Raw genomic sequence first — 18,630 nt, 5'->3', positions numbered from 1 at the left:
CTCACTCACAGAGCCCAAAACATGGTAACCTGCCTCATAGGGGTGCCCTCCTCATTTTTGTGACTCTACCATACCCTTTGTGAGATGCAGGGATTTCTACACAGCATCCCGAATGCAGTCCCTCTAAACCCTTGGATCAACTCAGGTCTATTTTTCAATCCCTTTCCTATTCCTTAACATCTCTTTCCCATTTTTCATGTGATTTGTGCTATGGAGGCAAGTGGTTTATCACAAGAACATCTGTCTCCTGGCAATGGCTAGTAACGAACACATTCATAGCCCCCTTGGCTTTCTCATGCTCTCTCAAATATCAAGCAAATTTTCACTGCTGACATATCTTGCAGAGTGCATTCACTTATTGTTTGTTTCTTCTTAGCTGCATATCTCCCTAAAAATCAGCTCTTTCTATCATTGACACTGGATTTCATTAAGTTAAACATTTTAACAATGTAATATTAGTTCCATACGATGACATTTGTAGAAGTAGGCCTACTGCCAAGGGGATTAGGAAAAGGAGCTCTTTTTCACTTACACAAATGCAGAAAAGATACATAGGTATTTATTGCACAAGTAAAGCAACACTATTTTTCAGCTTCTGGAAGCTGAAGAAAATTGAGAAGTACAATGCAACTCAGGGTGAGGCAGACATCAGGAAGCAGTCATGGAAAGAAAGAGAGAGAAAGAAAGAGAAGTGAGCAATCCCTAAAGGTATATATTGGGACTGCTGCTATTTATTTTTGTCAGGTATGGTGAATATTCCTTACTGAGTCAGGCAAGCTCATGAATGACACCAAAGTATTGGTGAAAACCCACTCTGGCTTCAGGAAAGCTTCAAAGTGTGTCTAACCTCAAGGGGTAGGAGAGGAAGAGTCTGTTGATTTGCTCTAGTATGCAAGAGTTACCTGTGGAAGCCCATCCTTGCTGAGACTGAAAATAATTTCATTCACATATGTTCATATGTTCCTTTGATGACCTCAGTCTTGGGGAGATAAGAACATGAGAGAATCCTTGCTGTATTGGAGCAAGCTCTGTCTGGTTCAGCATTCTGTTCCCAGCCTAGCCAAACAGATGCATACAGGAAGCCAATAAGTTGTGTGTGAGCATAATAGCAACTTCCTAGCCACCCCAGCAACTGGCGTACAGAGGCATAGCATCTCTGATATGGGAGATAACATATAGCCACAACTAGTAGTCCTTGATAACTGTATCATTCATGAATTTGGTTAATCCCCTTTCTAGCTTGACAGCTACTATACACAAGTATGTACAATAAATAAGTACACATATAGTTTAATAAGATTCAGTGTATATAATGTGCAATGTGATGTATGCTAGACTTCCTAGATATATTTGGTTGGCTACTTCTGGAAACAGGATCCTGGACTAGATGTATCCTTCCTTGGTCTAATCCCATAATCTGTTACCCTGAGATGTCTTGGACTACAACTCCCACTGTCATGGGAGTTGTATCTGAGACATCTGGAGGACAGCAGGTCGGGGAAAGCTGATATAATCTAACAGAACTCTTCATTTCTTATGAACAGGATTGAATTCTGCAACGGAACTTCCAGAGATCTTGTGGCTGCAGGAGCCACAACTTGTGGAGCAAGGAAAGCACTTTGGACAGCACTCTCAGAAAAAAATGGAAGTTCTTATTGCCAGAAGGGGAGAGATCAGGAGAGCTCCCTTATGCAAGCTCCAGTTACCTGCCCCATTCTGGGAGTGAATGTTTTGCTGGTCTCCAAATTTTGCCGGACCCACTCACTTCCTGTTGTCCTCCCAACATGGGGGCACTATTGAATATTGCCCATTGCCTTCCAGTCTAGTAAATAATAGTTATTTTTTCTTTTTAACAATTAGTACACTTTCTATTTTTCAGGTAAGCATTTCTAGGCCATATTTTTGGACAGCCAGTTCTCACAGGGTGGCTCAAAGAAAACAACCCTAAAATTGTTTTTCAATAAAAATAAAAACCAATCATTTAAAACAGAAGCATAAAACAATTCATGGGCCAGCAATACACCCTTAAAAAGAATTTAAGCTACTTAAAATCAGTGTGGTATGCCAGTGGCACTGTAAACCCTTGAAGTAAAAAGCCACCTGAAATAATAGGGTTTCTAAGGTCCACTAAAAATAATTGCATGCAATAAGCAATACCATTTCATATCCTGTAAATATAAGCATGGATGCATCTCTGTGGTTTTAGCCCCACTGTGTTTTTCCTCTTCTTTGTTGAAGAATTACCAGCTAAAAGCTATGGCCTGCTGTCAATAATTATAAAATGGATTTTATCTGAAGGCTTGGGTTACTCGGGAGGTTATTCAGTTCATTTTCTGCAAAGAATTACTGTTATTTGTTTTGCTTTTTAATCTTTGCTACAGTCTCTAGAAGGTAAAATAGCCAGCTTGGTTTTTTTCCACTGGAACAATGTACCCAAGCGGGCATTTTCCATCAGAACAAAAAGACAAAAACAAGTCGTGATGGAGAGCTTCAGCTTTCAGGCAGTATATAGGCTGCAATACAGAAATAATAAATAATATTAACCCCTTCTTGCTGACAGGCATCAGGCCAAATGACACAAATATTTCCATGAGACTATTGACTCAAAATCTCAGTGATGACTAGCCAGCACACACAGTATTGCTGACAACGTGATGGAGGCGACCATAGAAACAGTTCAATATTCTTTGTGCACAGATACCAACCTATAACATTCTTTGGGACTGGACAATACATGGCCAACCAGAAAAAGTGAACCCCAAGGTCTGGAGAGCCGAACACTGAAACAAGACATCACAGCCTGTGCGAAAGAAATCTGCACTGTGTCACAGTCTCAAAATGCAACAGAAATCTTATCTAGGGCTGCTGACAAACTAGATGTTTAAATTAGTCTTGCTATTTGCTTGTTTAGTTTTTAAAACTCTGGGCCAATTGCCAGAATCCTTGGTGCAAGATCCAGACATTTAGGCTGGTTGCCACAGTTTTTTGAATCAGAGAAAAAATGGGTGGGAGGGTAGTAGAAATAGCATAGAGACTCGGTAGTAGAATTCCCTCTGCTGTGCTTTCAAACCGATCACAAACGGCATTAAGGGAAGGCAGGCGTAAGCTGGTTTAACAAACCAGCAACCCCAAATGCATGTTTGGCATGCCAGCCCTGACTCTCTAAAGTCTTCTTCTGGACTTTTGAAGCACCCCTGAGCCCATCTCACCCATCTCCAGTGAAATCCCAGGTGCCATAACACGTATTCTATTTCACAGTAAAAGAAATGATGCTGCTTATTTCTTTTATTGATGTGTTTGTTTTGATGTTAAAATTTAACTAAAAACATATTTTAGCCTGTATTTTATTGTCAGCCACCCTGACTACCATTTTTGGTTAAAAGGCGGGATCCTCATCATGGGAGCTGCTAGGACCGGGTCTATGGGATCTCAGGCTTGAATGCTTTCCCAAACCCCACAAATTATTCCACAGAGCCTGAAGTGTCCATGGGTGCCAGTGCAAGATCTTTCCTCAAATGAGTTGTGATTCAGATGGTACGATTTTAATGGGATCGCAGATGGGAAAAGAATCCTCCTGACCCTCCCCATTGCAATGCTTCCTCCCAAACTCCATTGCATGACAAAAAGTAGAAAGAAATTATCCCACAGAAGTCAATGTGAGTTTTTTCTGTGCTTAATTCATGCAGGGTAAGGCTCTTTAGTGGATTCCGAGATGGGAAAGGAAAGGCTAATGCTACCCTTTCCTGCCCCCAATATCCCTCTACAGGGCAATAAAGTTTTGGGAAAAGCTTCCACAGGTGATAACACAAAGATTAGTCAGCAAAGATTTTAAGTTTGATTTTTTAAAATTATTTTGAAGTTCTTACCAACACCTTTGATATTAATGAAATGTAAGAATAAGTCACTTCTTTATACAACACACCAGTAATTTATGGGATTTGCTGTAACAAGATGTAACAATTGCTTGGAGAAAACAGCAGGAGCAAACTCTTCTGCTCGTGACTTGAGCCACACTGTATTAGTCTGTCGCGGCAAAAAACAACAAACGGTCTTCCAGGGCTTCCAGATGAGGGTGTATCTGTGCAATCGCACTGCTTCATTCATGGAATTTTACTGGGGGTGGAAGAGAAGAGAAACAGATGAGGACATAAGCTCACTCAGGAGTCTTCCCACATCTCCCATGGCTTCTGTTGTCTTTTTGGCTTACTAGAAAAACTTTCAGTCAGGGAGAAAAGATGGAATGGCTGCACAAAGGCTTTAATCAGTGGAAATAGTGTCACAAAGATCTTTAGTCTTAAAACAAAAAGTGACAGAATACTGTCTAAGACTTTTTTTAAAATAGTCCTTATGAAATTCATCCAGGCATCAGTCTTTTGAAGAAGCCTGCCAGACAAGCAAGACTTGGAGACAGTTAGCCAGATCCAGAATTATGCTGAATCAACTGTGCTGATAGAAGTGAACTTTTCCTCCTTTTCCATCCATGGAAGCCCCTCCAGATCCCTGCAAATGCTACACAGGAAGGCAGGGGATGACCCTAGTGAATAGCATGAGCTGGAAGGGGGTCCCCAAAAATCAGGCAGAGGGACCACTAGTGAGCACAGCTTTTTCTCTCACGTCAGTCCTTCCAGGGCAGATCCTGAGTCAAATCCAAGACTCTGCAAGATTACCCGGTGGATCCATCAGGAGGGCTTTAACCAGCTTCTGTTCTTATACTATTGTCCACTGTTTTCATCTGCACAGCGCTAAGAGGAGATAATACCTAAGAGCCACATTGAATGTAACTTTCGGCATAAAAATAGGATATCAAGTGAATGAATGAATGAATGAATTAACTAATGGATGGAAGAATCCTGCAAAATATCCTAAGGCTTAGCTAGTAGCAATATGAGCTTTAAGGTCAAATATGTCTTATTTAGGTTCCTCTTTGCCTTTGGTTCCACCCACCACAAGAATGGGCACTCTGAGAACTTCTCTGAAATTGAATTTGGCCCTTGTGCTTAAAGGGGTTCTGCACCACTGGCCTAGGAATGTGCCTTTGGCTAGGGAGAAACGGCAATAAATCCAGCAGAATCACTGATTCATAATTCTAAGCAATCAACTTTCATTGTGTAAAAAGGTGTAGGCAAGTTGGTCTTGCTTCAGGCTATAAACAATGGCTATGAAAGAGTCAAGCTTTTTTTATCAAATAAGAAATCTGGATTCTTAAACTAAGTGGCCAGTTGGGGAACTGAAACCAAAATACTGGGACATTGTTGGTATTCTCCTGATCGGACTAGGTATGCTAACAAGGCATTGCCTTCAAGGCAGATCCATTCTTTGAGGATTTCTTGAGCAGCAGACCTCTTGGGCCACCCAACTCCACTCTGCATTGTTTCTCCCTCCACACTGGACATCTAAGCCTGGGATCTCTAATGCCCAGTCCCTCGTCCTGCCCATCTTGGGTCCAGCTCAGGATTCTCACATTCTCAGAATGATGTGTTGGACTGTTCCCATCTATCCCAAGCTACTGTGGAATAAAATCCTGCATCTTCTTGAGGTACTCCTGAAGAGCTTCTGGCCTTAACTCTTATGAAAGGACACTTGAGTCCCTGAGGGAGCAACCTCTCCTTGCCTGTAGGGCTACTTAGAAGAGATAGAGCAGGTGGAGAAGTTATGGTGAGGCCTGCTTTGGTGTGGCCTTGGTGACTGTCTGTGCCTTCGTTGCTCAGCCTGGTTCAGAAAAAAATGGATCAAATATGCTAGCCTAGGTTCTATTATCTGATCTCAGGGGGGGAATAGATTTTGTACCGATTTTGTACTGTCACAGTAATGTTTCTCTATGCAACTTTATTATAAAAGCCATTTTGAAGTTCAGAGAGAATTACTTAGGATAATATCTTATGCAAGTTTCAATAGGAAAAAGGCCTACAACTCAAGCATGCCTTTTTTCTATTTAAATCTGCATAGCATTGATCCTTTACTAAGCAGAGACTTATTTGTTGCACATTTAACCATAAGTGTTGACCTCATATTTATCTGTTATGGCCAAGTGGTGTTTGAACTTGAAGGTTCCCCAACCAAGCTTTGCCCTCCGGATGCTGGGCTATACTGCAGATACTGTAAACACTGCCTTCCCCAGCCTGGTGCCTCCAGCTGCTTTGTGCTCCAGCTTTCATCCTTGTAGTCCATTGGCCATACTGCTTCAGCTAATGGGAGCTGTAGTCCAAGGCTGCATTGCTTTCATAATCCTCCCAGATAAAAATGTTATTGGATAGATTTAAAATGTAAGTAAGCAAACAAGCCAATATCTGAGGGGAACCACAATGAAAAAAGTTGCTTTGCAGGCCACTAAGTTATCTTACGCTTCCTTCAATATCTCAAGAAGGACATTTATTTGGAAGGGATTCAGCAAAGGGAAAGTTGATTTATTCAGTCAGCTAACTGAGCAATCTAGGCAGTGTCTAGAGAGCCATAGTTATTTTGGCTCCTCAGATCTCAGGTTGGAAAAGGGCTCTGACCTCGTATCTGGGGATTTGTGTGAGGAACTCCCTTTCCCCCACACAGTTGGCAGAGGAAGAACTGTACCAGCTGCCTCTTTGAGGACATAACAGCAACCTCCGAAAATATGTTTAAGGGGCACAAGGGGCACCTGGCGGTGTTGTCCTTCCTCCTCTGAAGCACCATCCTTAGAAGGCCAAAATTAGCCATCTGTCTCTAGAGAGCGGGAGCATCACAGGGGCAACCTTTGCCTCTTTTATTCTGCCACTTTGGATAGGATTTTCCTGTTATTTATTTACTTAGGCATTTTGAAGCTGTTCAATTAGTGCAATGCTTCAGAATGGTGTACAGAACGGCCTGTGATCCTCAAAGTTCAGAAGTTAACTGGGATTCCTCTGGATCACACCCTAATTGATTAATGGCAGATGGCAATTAGAATATTTAATTGATTGTGAGTAGCAGTAAAATTTCAGCAGAGCTGATGGGCTGTTGTTCTTTGGCTACACTATTATTCTGGAAGAATAATATAAATGGGCTTTTATATGTAACTTTTAAATAAGAGGGCTGCAAAAAAAGAGAAATTTCCAGTACACTGATATCCTAAGAATGGACACACAGGTCTTCCAGCTATGACGTTGTTGGCATACCTGCCCTTGTTCCACTCATTTCAATGGGACTCAGGCCAGTTCCCAGTGGTTTGTGCCCATTTCATTGTGGTCCCCTCTGCCCTTGTGGAACCTTACAAAAGCAGTACTGGGTACCCCACATCCATTATTGTGAATGCTGCTGTTCGTGAAACCGCTCCCCTTTGACAAGTTAAGGCCAAAACCCCATGCACACTGCCTTGGGAAGGAAACACCTTTGAAAACAGTTCAGAGCCTTAGGGCTTCTCTACAGGAGACGTTTATTGTGCTTTTGGGATTACTCATCCACACAGTTTGCAGGTGCTGTATGCAATGTTGTCATCCTCCAGGGCCTCTTCTGTGCTTTCTGAGTATTTCTGCATTTTTAAAAAAGAATGAGAGTAATGAGGACTAGCGCATGTGCTACAAAAGGGTTGTCTGTCTTGCAGTTCTGCTATGCAGCAGCACCACCTTGTGGTTGCGCATTAGAAAATAGAGAAGGGTGGAAATAAAAAGCCTAGGAGAAAAGCATGTGTAAAAGCTCCTCATAATCCGGCAAAGAATCTGGAAACAAAAGTCTCTGTAAAGTGGCAGCTGAGGATGGGTTAAAACTGTACTGTAGAGAAGGCCTTAGGGCAAAACTAGACACCGCACCAGTGACACAGATAGAAATTACATGAACAGGCTTTTGGACAGGAGTCCCGGGCCTTTCAGTCTTTGTCACCCCCTACTGTAGTCCTGATCCAAATCCCTTTCCCCTGCAGCTCACCATTTGCATTAGGAAATGAATCATTGGAGTGACTGGGATATTTAGTTCTAAGACAAATAGTTGATGCAGAGCCCCCAGTTTCAACTGGAAGTCCAATGGGTCAAATCTCCCCTTCCCCTCCCCCAACACACAGCAGAGTTCTGATGTGTGCTGGCTCAGGACCTGCAATTCCTTTTGGAAACGCTTCACACACAAATGCTAATTGCACGAATGGCATTGTGTCTAGTTGGACCCTCCTTCTGTCATAAAGATGCATCGTTTCATGCTCTATGCACTAGAATTGCAGTTCTCATGTTTTAAGGCAAGATGAAAGTGAAGCATATTAAAAATGATATAATTAGAATAACTAGTACAAAAAATGATGTGTCTATTAATGAGCTGCCTGATCTGCACTTCATTCTCACCTTCCACATCATTAAAAGTGGCAGCTAGAATGTTTGCTTTTAAGTTGCATTGATAAATCAGGTCTTGATCCCAACCTACCCACAAACTCCATGTTCTGAGCATTATTTAGCATGATAAAATGCTTCTAGCAAGACTTTCGTGGCATCGTTCCAGTTTTCCTTAAGCTTAGGAGGTGAGCTTTATGGAGACAGAGTATTATGGTGGCATTGGAACTTTAATTGATTCCAGGACTGCAGGTGTGCCTGTGCTGCAGGAGTATGATTGTGTAACATCCCAAGACTTCAAGTAGCAGAAATCCAGGAAAGTGATAGACATGCATGGACTACAACTACAGACAACAGAAGTTGGCTCTCTCTCTCTCTCTCTCTCTCTCTCTCCTTCCTTGTGAGGAAGGAAACAACTGTATCTTGGTTCTTCAGCAGAAGGCATATGAACTGACACCATGTGCAAGATATTCTCTTGTATTCACTGATGTTATTTGAAATGATCATTTGAAATTCCTTCCTGCTTACTGGAATTTTAGAATTTTCATTAACAGTTTCTTTCTTTGCAAAATTTGCCTGCTGGCAGGAGGACATCAAAGATGGTGGTTATGCCTGTATTTCAGGGAGCTCCACAACTTGTGAGCAGCTGCTGAGAAGGCCTCTTTCATGTTCCACCACATGTGACAGGACGGAAAGAAAGGCCACTTCTGAGCAGGACTGGCATCAAGGACAGGCATAGCTGTTCACCTGCTGAGGGGCAACAGCCCAGCAGGGGCTGTGACAAAAGCTCTATGGACTTGGTACGCACCTTAGCTAATATATTCACCTGCTGTTGCTTTGGTGCAGACAGTGGTGGTGGTGGTAGGAAGAACAAGATTTGGAGGCTTAGTAAAATAATGTCTCAGTTAGTGCCAGCCATAGTGTGGTGTGCAAGGTTGTTAGGTACAGAGAGTACTTCTTCCCTTTCTTTTTGATATCCAGCCTGAAGAAGAGTGCAGCATAATTCAGACACTTGCCTTCTGCATGGTGTGCACCGGGGACTTTAACACAGGTGTTACGTTACATGCAGGGGTCTCTTAGCTATGGTCACTCGAGCATGGATTCCTAGGTCTGGCACCTCAATGCCAGTATGACTACTAGAGTTTTCTTAAGAGATTAAAGGTGCAGTCTTATCACCTCCATGCTTGATGTATGGTATGAGGCACGGTGATGATCTTCAGTGCTTCATGCCTCACACCAAGCACTTCATCCAGATGTCCATTTTCAGCCAAATGTTATGGAGGATGGAAGAAGACCGGGGGTGCATTTGGGCATGGCATAAACCAGCACATTCCCCTTCCTGCCCCCCAGCACGTCCCTTCTTCTCCTTTCCACAACCAGTTTCTGACCTTGCAGAGGCAGCTGGCATGGTTAGTTTTGTACTGCCTGTGAGGGCAAAGAGGTAGGGGATCTGAATAACCCCATGCCCAGCCAGGAAATGTCAGGGGGACATAGGACTGTGCCCTTAGCATGGCTGGAGAATGCTAAAGTGGTTGGCCTTTTTTCTGTTTAACATGCATAGGAATAAGAGACAACCTTAAGAGAAATCCCTTTATGATTAGAATTTTGTGATTAGGATTGGAAGACTAAAATGTTAATTAAGGTCTAAAGCTGCCATCTTTTACTCAGTTTCATGAAATTACAGACGTATAAAATACAGAGTGTCCTAGTTATGCAATATCTGGATAGATAACCATTTGAAATATATCTGGTTTAAGGAGAGCAATCATAAAACCTATCAAATAAATCTTTCAGGTTCCAGTTTAAAGGAAAAAACAACAACATTGAAGCAATAAAAATAGTGATAAAGAAAAATGGATAGATGTGTTGCCCTCCTCAGGTTGTTTTGACCTACTAGCTTAATATAGCAGTGTAACATCCAATGGATGTGTTCCCTCCCTCAGTGTGATCTTTGAATCATGTTTAATACCACATAATTTGGGAGGGAGCACTGCAGTTATTCAAACACAGACATCTCAGCACCAGTCAAACAAGCCCCCCTCTGCCCCACGGAAAGGTTTGTCTTGCCTGGTGAATTATCTGACTGCAGGGGCTTCTTCCAAGTGAGTCAAAGTGCCAGAGCATTGCCAAGGGGAAGGATGTAATTCCAGCTTTCATCTTCTGGCAAAATTTCCACTTGTGTTCAGTCTTGCTCCAAGGATTGTCTAAATCTTGCCAGGAACACATAGACGGCTAATGAACTAAACTCCTCAACAGCTGTTCTGGGATCTGTACATTTTCACTGGGAAGAAAATCTCTGTTTTGTTCCATTTAATGGCAGTATCAAATGAAATCAGGGGAAATTTGTTCAAAATAACTAAAACATTCAAATTATATCTGAAGTCTTGCTCTGTGAAGGCAGCTACTTCAGATCCCGTGCAGTTGCTGAGGTTCTAGCATGAGACTTCACTCCAAATAAAAGTACACAGACAGTATTCATATAACACTGCAGCTTGAGCTATGCATGTTTGGCTCGTTGGTTGCTTAAACTGCTTGTATATCACTTGCTATCATAAAATATGAGATGTTTAAGCAGAAGTAAGTCCTACCATATTCCTCCTGGGTCAGTGTGTTGAAGATTGTAACTATCTGCCTGTTGTCTGTGATGTCATTCTCATGGAATATAGTCAGACTTACTTTAAGGTAGATCTGCATAAGGTTGTAGATTTAGGCCTAGGGAACAGGCTGCATTGGCCTCACTGGGGGCATTATTCACTACTTCTCTTCTTAGTTTCACTTCTATACTGCCCAATCAACAGAACTCCTTGGGCAGGTTACACTGATTCATGAAACACAGATACAATAGCAATAAAAATACAGCATAAAATATAGATACAATGAAATGTAGCATAACGTATGTACATTTTCAAACACTTTAAAGGACTAAAACAAATTCAATAAAAAACAAACCAGACCTGTTCAAGTAGCTGATGTGTCCCATCATGGGCCATGCAATTCTTGGGGGCAGAATAAACACGGAAGAGGATCCCATGCTTAGTGCAGTACAGCCAGTTTGAGTGTTGAACTCCTCAGACATGCTGAAGTTTAACTCCATTACTCACGGTCTGAATGGCCATCCAGAAGGCATCAGGTTGGGGAAGGCTGGTGTTTTAACATATTCACACCTTGGAATAAAAATGAGAGCGAGAGAGAGAGGTGACTATTTAGACACTTCTACAAATAGCAGAGACTTAAACTCACTTCCGCTTCAGCCTCTTCTCACTGCAATAACTAGCTGCAAAAGACAAAGCTTTGCTCTGCTGTACAGCAGGGGTAGCCATGTTAGTCTGTTGAAGCAAAAGGAAACAAAAAGAGCCTTGCAGCACCTTCTGGCATCAGCTTTGTGGACACAGATGCACGAAGTGTTAATCTCAGTTTGGCCGATTTATGGGCACATGCCTTTGTAGGCAGGCACTATAATCTGTGCTTCCAGAGGGAACTTAAATGCAGAAAGTAGAGACAGTGATAATTACTTTAACAGTTCAAAACCTTGTTGGGTTTGATAATGCAGCCATCACTGTACTGGTGAACTGATTAATATATGCAGTGTGATTTAAAAACAAACAAAACCCTTTATCCTTATTCAAACTACAAGGAACAGAATCCAATCTCTTGATCAATTTTACTTCAGTAATTTCCGTTAGTATTTGTCTTCAAAATTCCTTTGTTCAAGAATGCCCTCTTTAAGGTAGTTAATAGAATATCTAAGAAAGGTGAAAGGTTTCCCTACACGTTTCTGAACTTGGCATTTCTTGATGTCAGATCTGTGTCCATTTCTTCTTTTTCATAGACCGCTCCTGCTGAAAAGCATCATCTGTGCAAGTATCAATCTGTGCCTTCCTTTGCATGTTACTCACTGTGTTTCTTCCCTTCACTTTGTATATAGTCCGAATCCATTGCACCCTTCTGAACACTATCCAGTCGTACTCTCTGGGTGGATTACTAAAAGGGCGCAATCCAACACCCTCCCCTGCAGAAGCACAAGAGGCTCCAAACTCAGAGGATTACATGCATCTAACACACTGAGAAAGGTGTGGCAGCAGCCTCCACCACTGCAGCACCTTGCATTTCATCTAGATGGCTATTTTGGTCCATCTGGATGAAGCGCTGAGCAGCAGGAGGGAAGGAGGCTGGGGACCAATAGGGAACACTGTGGTTTGCCCCAGCTTCCTCCCATCCCTGAGGTCCAGTTGCCTTCTCAAAGAGTTGGAGTTCTCTCCAGGACAGCTACAAGGAGGCAAGGTGGTGCCAAAGGATGCAACCTTAAAAGAACAAAAACAGTTACAGGAATAACATGCAGTTCAAGACGACAAAGAGCACAGGAGTAGATAAATATGAAGATACATTAAAACAACTCCTGATTCATTTCATCAGTGCCAGAGGTAAACATGGATACTTGTGTTTTACTGTCTGTGTACATAGCAACACCTAGAAATGCCTTACTGCATGGAGCACAAATCTGGGAATCTGCTCTTTTTGACCGGTGTCTTGGAATCCAATGAACGTTAGCACATGCCAGTACATTGCTCTGCATATAGAGGGTACTTCCCACTTCACATTAGGGAGAGGAGAAACAGGGATGTCCAAACTTACTGAAATTCTCTGAATTTCACTCCAGAGCTCAATTCAGCTCCCATTTCCACCCAGGATCTATTTTTTTGTTTGTTTGTTTACATATAGAAAGAGTGCATTTTGATCTTAAAAAGCACATATTTCTGTGTGCATTTTTCCAAAGTGAATGTGTTCTGGAAAGTGTACATTTCCAAGCATGCTTTTAAAAGCAACAGCATGTATTTTTTAATAGAATTGGCAGTTTGGAAACATGTGCAAACATGTTTTTAAAAAGTGCACTCCCTTTCACCTTTGGGGTTGCAAATGGGGAATATTCAGATGATTTGCAAACTGAAATAAAGTTGTCAGATACTCTCACTTTCCACCCTACTATGTTGCTGGATCTGGACAACTGATTGGTTCGTTTTTCACCAAACGTTAGTCAGGATGATCACATAATCAAACACCGGCTAATTAACTAGCCTTGAACCATTGGCCTCATCTCCAGGTTCAGAGCCCCTAAACACGGGCATGTGCCAGGAGTACTCAAGAGACAACGTCCATTTAATTCTCAGCTGTTTACCTTGGAAATGAAAACAGAATTTTCTGAGCTGCAATGTGCGAAAAATGAGGGCATTGCTCTTTAAAACAGCTGAACCCTGCAAAAGAATGAAAACCCAGCAGGATCTGCAGGTGACTACATAGTGCTGAGCCAGCTAATAGCAACACTGGCGAGCAGCCAACCCTCACTGGGCTCCACTCTATTAAAAATCCATGTCACCACTCCACATCTCGAGGTGTTTCTTTAACACCAGGGCTGCAGTCCTCCATCTCTTACTCTGGAGTAGTTTCACTGAAGTCAAGGAAAATATTCCAGGATCTGGGGACCAGACAGGTGATATGTGGATTGCAAATCGCATCACTGGGAGATAAAAAGAAAGCAAGGATGTTCTTCTAATGGGAAATTAATGAAAGGAAACCATTCTATTTTTCCCACTGACATATGGCCTAGAGGCGCTTCTTTTTCTCTCATTTTATTTTTGGATTAAAGCCAAACATTGCTATACACCATGTAAGATTATATGGCATGTAACAATGTAATCCAATACATGTCTACTCAGAAGTAACCCCATCAAATTCAATGAAACTTATTCCCATGCAAGTATATGCAGGATTGCATTTAGGGTGGCCTCTTGAGATTTGCCCCAAAAAGAGGAAATGTGTCATCAAAATTAGGGAAGGAGCACAATGATTTGCATACAGTTTTTATAAAATAAGGATACCTTCAAATTTGAAACTGAGCAGTCCTGCAGTCAGACTGTAAAGTAGGAGACCTGGGGAAGTATCTAGTGCTAGTGACCTTCCAGCTCTAGACCTGCTGCACTACCAGAAAACATTGCTAGTGCAGTCTGGGAAACCAGTCAAAATTACTGTACCCTGATCGGACATGGTAGCAAAGCTCCCTTCTGCAAGTGCCGCTGACTTGGCCCATGTCAGAAGTGGAATTCTGCCCAGTTTCTAGTCGTATTTGCCACTGGTGGTTTGTGGTTGCGCTAGTGGTCATTCCTGCTAGCACAGTGGCAGCACCTGTGGACGCCTCATGACCATCCCAATTGCACTGTAAGTACGCTCATGTCGTGCATTTCCTAGCATAAAGTGTCTCCCTCTGAATTCATTGAAACTGTTTCCTGGAACCTTTAAACTGGAGCCTCCATCCTTTCTGGCCTATAGGCACATTTGGCATTTGGGAAGAAATGCCCTGGGTACCACTACAAACATATTCGCTCCCGAAGGTGCATGCACGCATGCATGTGCAAATCACAAAACGTTAGAAGTCATTTTGCCGGGGGGAGCTTTACTTTTCCTTATTAAAATGATAGACAAATCACTTGGTGGGCTGCAGGGGCAGAAAAGAGAGAAAAAAGAAAGAGGAGCCAGAGAGGGGAGGGAGGGAGATAAAACCCTCATCTGAACTTGAAGGCATGCCTGATGTCTGTGCTACTCACTCTGGGGTGTGCGTGTGTCTCTCTCCCCTCCCCACTTCTTCCTCCCTCCTTCCCTCCCTCCTTCCCTTGCTTCCTCCCTTTTCCTCCACTTACCTATTTTTTAAAAATAGGGAGAGGAAACGCTTCCTTACCAGAAAGGGCAGGGGGGCTAGGAAGGGGAAGGTGTATGTCGCCATCGCCCTGTTGGCCCAAGGATACTTGATGGGTAAAGTTCATTCCCTTTGGCCTGCATCCAGGGTGACATTTCTTCCCTGTTACAGCCAATGGGCATGTTTCTCTATTGGTTTTAATACAGAGAAAATCTCCCCTGATAAAAATTAGCTGAGGAGAAAGTAAAGGTCAGCTTTCCCGGGAGCCCTCTTGCCCCAAAAGTCCTTAGTTGGAATGGAGTAGCCAAGAGTCATTTTTGGCAGGGGGCTCCCCCAGTGCCTTGCAAATGAATGGAAGTCACTCTACTCATTTGCCAAGGCAGTAAGTAGCTCAGTGGGTCCCTGCAGGTGCAGTGATGCCTGAAGATGCCACGCAGGAGAACCACTTAAACATGTACGCACGCGTGTACACACACACTCACACACACACACACACACACACACAGACAGACTCTTTTAAAGAAAAAACATTTTTAACATAAGCCAGCAGAGCTGGAGATTTTGTTTTGCTTTAAATGAATTATTTTAAAATTAAAGGAAATGCATTCCAAAGAAAGTATACTTGAGTACCAATTGAGACTTCACAGCCTAAAAGTCCTAATACATGTTAATTGGAAACATACCCCAAGGCTGAATGAGATCTGTAGTACACTTAAACATACTCAAATATATTCCAGCAAGTTCTATGGGATTTGTTTGTCTGTTTATTTGCTTGATGCATTTACATCCTGCCCTTCATTGTATTATATTTCCAAAGTGGTGATATCCTCAAGAATTGATATATTGCAGCCCTATTTCCTACTTCTTAGGGACCAACTCATTTCGATTTGGATGGTCGTATATCATACAAGAGATAAACCAGCCAGTCTTTTTAGCTGGTTAATTACTGATGTTCTTCCGCCTATCCCCTCTATTTCCTCATGATATTCTAAGAAAGGGAAAAAAGCAAACAGGGTGACACAGTGAAGCTTGTTTGTTTTGCCCCCACAACCCCGTGTAACTTGACAGTAACTCTTTAACCTCTCTCTAAACTAGTAGTAGACTGGATGTGTGAGCACACATGAACATGAATGTTGTGCTAGTATTGTAAATTGCAGGAATTGCCATACAGACTGGCTGAAGTTGCAATGCAAATGAGAGCCAGCAGAGTGCATCTTGTTTTCCAGAGATGGCTGTAAAATATTTCATGCTGTCAGAGATGCATCCACTGAGAGCTGCACAGAGCTGCTCCTTTATTTATCTGAAGGCCACAAGAAGCCAGCAAAGCCCCAGAAACAGAGACAGAAGAGTGCAGGGACAAGGTGTCAGAGACCTGTTGAAGGAAGGCAACGGGGACAATCATCCACACACATCCATTTCAGACCCTAAATGAATAGGGTGGCCATACATACATGCCTTTCATCCGAATGGTTGACAGAGGACTGTCTTCTAGTTGGAAACTGCCCTCCCTCTGAAGGACCATCCAAACCAAAAGATACAGAACCACAAGAAGAAAAAGGAAACTTGAAGCTGCCTCAGCCAAGAGTGCCTGGACAGTAGAATCTTCTTCCATATGATGCGGTGGATTGTATATTCTAGTTGTATTATAGTAATTTGCTTGGTTCGCCTTTAAATCCATCTAAGCCAGCACCACAATGACTGGCAGCATATTTGGTAAAATTAAGTAGAAGTATGTGAACAAATACTTTCTTTCGTCTGTCCTGAACTTCTTGCCAGTGTTTGATTGGATTATACCAAGTTCTAGCATTATGAGAGAAGGACATAAACATATTACTTGTACATCCTTGCATATTACTTAAATATCTGTCATGTCCTCACTTAGACAGAGTTTCTGCCGGAATCTGTTTCATTTCTGATGCACCACTGTGCCAATCATTTTTCCCACAGTTGATTGCAACCCTGAGGTCATACTTAAATTAATGCAACACAGTTATCTGCTGCGTTTAACAACGTGCTCAAACCCCACACACAAATGTATAATGCTGCAATGGTGGGAAAATGGGAGGAGTTTGAAAGGTCATGTGTACTTTATTACCTTGTCAAAAGAGGAAGCATAAAACACAGTCCAGAGCCGTAATTGCAAAATAAATGGAAGGTCAGGCAGCTGTTTCAGGTACCTCCTCTGAAAGTCTGGTCAATTCATGCAAATCTATGGAGCTCTGCTGGAATACAGGTTTTAAAAGCTCGTGCAGTCAATTATAGCTGCAAAGCTGTGTATATGCATATTGAAAATTTGCCTTTCAGAAAATTTGCCTCTCAGAAATCATTATGGCTGCCCAAATAGCCTCATCGTGGAAGGAAACATAGACAGCATATATTTCATACCTATAAATTCCTTTCCCTGTTCAAAAGTCAAAGATGAAGGTATGCAACATTTGGCTACAAAAGTTTAGCAAGTTTGAAGCTTCTACTGGTAAGAATTATAGTACTATTGGACTGAAAAACACAGAAGTACACAGAAACCAGAATTCATTCTTTCACTTTCTCTCTCACACACAGAGGGCATGCCACAAAAATGGCCAGGAAAAGCTGGCATATTAATAGGGAAATGCCCTCAGGGGCAACGGGTTGGAGAATGTATCATGTACCACCTGAGTGAGCCAAACACTGCACTACTGAGAAGAAAACCTGCACTAGATTGGCTCTTAGGCACCTTTTTTCTAAACTGAAATGCTCCAGAACCATGCAGATGAAAGTCATAAAGACCTTGCTCCTTCTGTTGTAAACCACTAGAGTGCTTTGGGGAATCTTCATCTGACCTACTCCCATGGATGCAGCTGTGTCTGGGAGGTGTGTACCTGGCTCATTCCCCCTGCATTGCAAGATGTTGAAATGTTGTTTTACAGCATATGCCTCAGGTCCAAAGGGAGTTGCGTAGCTTTCCACACATGCCTCAGGACTTTTAAGCCATCAAACCTACCTTAGATCCTCTAGAAGGAGACACCTGATGCCAGACGCATTCATTGGAGGCCAAGAACCTCCTGCTGAAACCAAAAGAACTTAAGTGCAGTATTTAATGGTGTGCTTCTACTGTATTATTTAAATGAGACCTAATTTTTGCTGACCTCTGTAAGGGTGAACTATATAATTAGCATTGTGCTGGTAGTGATGTGCTTCATTTTCAAGATGCTTGGTGGTTTGAAGTGAAACAGTTCAAAAGTATTTATACTGTCCAGTCTAAAACGTGGTCGTTTCAACTTTTTAAGAGTGTGTTTTTTAAACATCATTGGTAAATGGAAATTTTGACTTTCTGCCCAGGACACCATGGCAGCTTCTCCTTTACAAAAGAAACATCAACTAATAGGATAATAAATCCCTACTTTTTCCTCTCTAAACAAGTGTTGCTTCAGTTAAACTTGCCATTGCTTTTCTCTTGCTGTCTGGCCAAGTTCCTTGAGATGATTGTATCTATTTAATAAAAAAACTTTCAGCTCATCTATCTCTACCCGGATTTTACTGATTTCCGTTAAATATCATTGGCAAAAACTCTCATATCATGACTGTTTTTCCTAGAAATTGTGTGATTTTTTTTCTTAATTTTCAAAGCATTGGTGTTTATTTGAACTATAGTGAGCTGTTTGCTTGGTAATTCCACAGTTCACAACAAGGTATTCAAAATCCATTCCC

The sequence above is a fragment of the Varanus komodoensis genome, unplaced genomic scaffold (genome assembly GCF_004798865.1).
Source record: "Varanus komodoensis strain SLA01 unplaced genomic scaffold, ASM479886v1 scaffold14_1, whole genome shotgun sequence".
In the NCBI taxonomy this organism is placed as follows: Eukaryota; Metazoa; Chordata; class Lepidosauria; order Squamata; family Varanidae; genus Varanus; species Varanus komodoensis.
The sequence above is the reverse complement of the archived record's forward strand: the minus strand, read 5'-3'. Positions refer to the sequence as shown.